This window comes from Bidens hawaiensis, unplaced genomic scaffold (genome assembly GCF_021521415.1).
Source record: "Bidens hawaiensis isolate Kalapana, Puna unplaced genomic scaffold, B.hawaiensis_p1.1 tig00004030_1, whole genome shotgun sequence".
Classification (NCBI taxonomy): Eukaryota; Viridiplantae; Streptophyta; class Magnoliopsida; order Asterales; family Asteraceae; genus Bidens; species Bidens hawaiensis.
Window position 1 is genome coordinate 777,064 of NW_027491238.1, and position 4,732 is coordinate 781,795.

The 4,732-nt window shown below is 36.4% G+C and overlaps 1 long non-coding RNA gene across 1 annotated transcript; it reads right to left on the minus strand.

The window, feature by feature from the left end:
- Positions 1 to 1,789: 1,789 nt before the first annotated feature.
- LOC143625267 (uncharacterized) lies at positions 1,790 to 4,518 on the minus strand. The gene is made up of 3 exons (XR_013152249.1): positions 4,401 to 4,518; positions 2,181 to 3,847; positions 1,790 to 2,059 (listed from the first exon to the last, which is right to left on the minus strand). It is a non-coding gene; the product is annotated as an uncharacterized LOC143625267 (long non-coding RNA).
- Between the last annotated feature and the right edge of the window lie 214 nt (positions 4,519 to 4,732).

The window sequence follows — 4,732 nt, forward strand, 5'->3', positions numbered from 1 at the left end:
GCATCAACAACAATGTTGGCTTTACATGGGTGGTAGAGTATTTCGCAGTCATAATCTTTGACTAATTCCAACCACCAACGTTGTCTCATGTTTAATTCATTCTGATCAAAGAAATATTTCAGGCTTTTATGATAAGTATAAATAGTGCATTTCGTTCCATATAAATAGTGCCTCCAGATCTTTAGCGCAAATACTACTGCTGCTAATTCGAGATCATGGGTCGGGTAGTTTGCTTCATGTGACTTCAATTGTCGTGAGGCATATGCTATCAGTTTCCCTCTTTGCATCAGAACGCAACCCAATCCAATACGTGAGGCGTCAAAATAAACTACAAAATCCTCTTTTCCTTCCGGTAAAGCTAGTATCAGAGCTCTAGTTAGCTTTTCTTTCAAGATTTGAAACGTATTTTCGTGTTCTGAGTTCCATTCAAATTTGGAATTCTTTCGAGTTAGGTTTGTTAATGAGGAGGCTATTTTCGAAAAATCCTGAATGAAACGCCGATAATAACCGGCTAAACCAAGAAAACTTCTAACTTCCATTGGGGTCTTTGGAGGAGACCATTGCATAATAGACTCTATCTTGGCGGGATCCACTAAGATACCCTCCTCGTTCACGATGTGACCCAAGAATTGAACTTCTCTAAGTCAGAACGCACATTTAGAAAACTTTGCGTATAGCTTTTCTTTTCTTAAGGTATCAAGAACCTCGCGAAGATGTTGAGCATGATCGTTTTCAGTTCGGGAATAGATGAGAATATCATCGATGAACACGATGACGGAATGATCAAGCATTGGCTTACATACTCGATTCATTAGATCCATGAAAACTGTTGGGGCATTCGTTAAGCCGAATGACATCACAACGAATTCATAATGCCCATAACGAGTACTAAAAGCCGTCTTAGGTACATCTTCTTCTCGTACCTTTACTTGATGATATCCCGACCTTAGATCGATCTTCGAGAACCAACTAGCACCTTGCAGTTGATCAAAAAGATCATCAATTCTAGGCAAAGGATACCTATTCTTGATGGTCAATTTATTCAATTCACGGTAATCAATACACATCCGCATGCTACCGTCTTTCTTTTTAACGAACAAAATAGGTGCGCCCCAAGGTGAAACACTTGGGCGAATAAAGCCTTTGTCCAAAAGATCTTGGAGTTGAGACATCAGCTCCTTCATCTCGTTTCGTGCCAACCGATATGGTGATTTAGCCACTGGTTTAGCTTCTGGAACTAGATCAACTTTAAACTCGACTTCCCTTTCCTGTGCAACTCCCGATAGCTCATTAGGAAAAACGTCAGGGAATTCATTAAGATCGGGGACTTGATCAAGTTCCTTTCGTTTTTCTTTTATATCAACTACGTAGGCGAGAAACGTTTGATAACCATGCTTCATATAACTCCTCACCTTTGCCATCGAGCATATTATAATATCATTCTTTTGTTCTCCATAAATACAAATTTGTTTTCCAGTTGGTGATAGAAACTGGACGATCTTTCTATTACAAACTATCGACGCCTGATGTTGGGATAACCAGTCCATCCCAATAATTACATCAAATTCCCTTAATGTAATAGGAATTAAGTCGATAGAATATTCTTCTCCTTGAATAATTATTTTACAATTTCGACATACTTCAGAGACGACAAAGCTCTTATCACTAGCGATTTCGACGTCTAATGAATTTATTAATTTACTTTACTAAAAGAACTATGGCAAGCAAAAGTTTTCGATATAAAGGATCTACTAGCTCCAGAATCAAATAAACATAGGCAGGGAGGGAGTTTACGATAAAGGTACCTGTTATGACATCAGGTATAACCTTTGCCTCCTCTGCGGTGATTTGAAAAGCCCTGCCTCGAGGTTTTGGAGCTTCCAACTTCTTCACGTTCTCTGCAGTTCTGAATCCTTCTGTCGCCTTTCCATTTATTGCCTTCAACTCTGGGCAATCATTTTTCATATGGCCCGGTTTGTAGCAGTTATAACATAGGTTCACTGGACTAGTACACTCTGGTGCCGTATGCCCAAGTCTACCACACTTATAACAAGTTGGGCTCTTATAACGACATTCCCCAAAATGCCTCTTTCCACAGAACTGGCAAGTACCAGATTCCTTCTTAAAGCTAGATACTTTTGTAGGCTTAAAACTTTCTTTGCCGGTGCTGCAGGAATTACAACATCTAGCTTTCGCTTCCCATCTCTTTCAACTTGTCTTTTTAGCTCCACCTCTCGTTCACGAGCCCAATTAAGAAGCTCCTCGAGACTTCCACACTTTGATGGAGAAATAAATTCTCTTATTTATGTTGTAAGGATAAGATGGAAACGAGTCATCCATGCTTCTTCACTAGTGAAAAGAGAAGGGCAAAACTTTGCTTTATCATAGAAAATTCCAAATATTTCGTCCACCGTTTCGTTGCCTTGACGCATATGAAGAAGTTCTTCGGTGATACAATCAACAGCAACACGGGGACTGAAATGTTTTAGGAAGATTGGTTTAAACTCTTCCCAAGACATATTTCTTATCGCTTCCCTTCCTTTTTCCTTTTTGACCATATCCCACCAGTCTTTAGCTCGTTCAACTAATTGGTTCGTTGCAAACATCGCTTCATCAGCCGCGTCGCAGTGACACGTATCAAAAATAGTCTCCATAGCTGTAATCCACCTTTGGCTTATCAAGGGGTCTATTTCTCCCTTAAATTGTGACGGTTTACAAGCCATGAAATTTCTATACGCACATCGATGCGTTTCTACCTCCACTCTTGGTGCCGCTCCCACGTTCTCGAGAGGCTTTTCCACAATCGATTCATTCTTTTTCAAATTTTCTTCTAGCATAATTCCTATAGAATTTTGCATTTCGGCCAGAAGAAATGGAATATTGGCTTCGAATGCTTTCCCCGCCTCAATAGCAATTTGCTTGCGAATTTCATCAGGTACAATTTTTGTAGCATTGTCTTGATGAGGTGAAGACGCAGATCTTTCTGAAGCATTATCTATATGTTGTTCTACAGTACGATTTCCATCACCGTGTATAGTATTTCCTTCTTCCCCCGTCATATCTTTTGACTGTGACGAATAATTTATTTATTATTATTTTCATTCCATAATCTTATCCCATATAAGGTACTTTATCTAAGGCCTTTATACTCCTCAATCTATTGTTAACTCTAACAATTTATATAAGACCATAAAACATAAAACACCGTATATGCACATATGATGCAATAAATTTTAACAAACACATCATTTCATGCATATTTATTTTTCCTCCACTTACTCTTTGTTGTTTCCAACACAATATAATTATTGAGAATTCATAACGGTATGATACATTTGCTCTCATACTGGCCAGGCATGAAAGAAATATATTATATCCATCTTGATCTCCCAACTACTATATTGTATTTTAAACATACAAATTTCAGTTTTCACATATTTTCTCTTTTATTTTCATTTAAGTACCCATACAAAACTCCCCTTTGTAGCTTCCATGGATCGCTTCTGGACATAACCCTCTCGTTTATTTATCAAGAGCACTTATGGTTCGAGTCTAAGTATTTATTTTGAATACTTAAATCTCTCGAACCGTGCTGGGATACCAACTTGAAACACCCTAATTTTTTTTATAAATAATATTTTCACAAAATATATATCAGGGTAGGTCCCAGTTTACATCCAAAGCATGTCACTCGTGGTGACGTTTTATTTTATAAAAATATATAATATACAAGAAAACATATATTTTTAAAACAAACTTTATTATACAAACTATTAAACACGAGAGTATGGTTCTCTTGTCAGTCCAGTCCCGACCATGAAGCTTTAACCATCTATGGGTGCTTTTCCTGAAAACATTTTAAAACATATTTTTATTAGCTTTCGCTAAGTAAGTACACCATCTTATAAAAATATGTTTTATTTTTATTTGGAATTTAACACCCAAATTCCTTGAGATTTCAAACACCTGAAATTCTTATATATTTACTCCACAATATTCTTTGGGAATTCAACACACGAAATCCTTAATTTTACTCCTCTTTATTCTTTGGGAATTCAACACCCGAATTCCTTATGAGCTCATTTTTAACCCATGAGGGTTATTAACTCCCCTTTGGGGTTCAACACCCGAACCCCTTAAGATTTCAACTCCCGAAATCTTTATATATAGTATTAAAATTTTGGAATTTCAACTATCGAAACTCTCGGGACTCATAATCCATATTTTTATTTGAGGCATACCACCATATTTATTTTATAACTATAGCCTCTTTTTAAACCACACATTAATTCACATACTTGGACCCACAATTATTTCTCAAATAATCATATATATGCATATTAAAATAAACATATATAAAACGTTTGTAAAAATAACATGATTATGGTCCGTGTACTTACCTTTTGGTACTACTAACTCAAGTGTAGATGACAACTAATTAACTGTTGTCGTCTAAACCATCTCCCGATTGTAATATGACGCTTATAGTTTCTTGCTCTATCTAATTATTTGACTTTATCTAATTATTTGACTTTAGCGAAGTAACTATTGTTTGTTTTCCTTTTATTTCTCTCTATTTATTTTTTTGTGAAACTTCTACACTCAAAGCGCACATATATACACACTTCAAAAGTTTACTTTCTGGCTAAGATTCTTCATCACGAAGATTCACAAAAAGGATAAATCGTTATATTTATCCCGAATGTGATCTGGATTGCTATCCATACTTCCT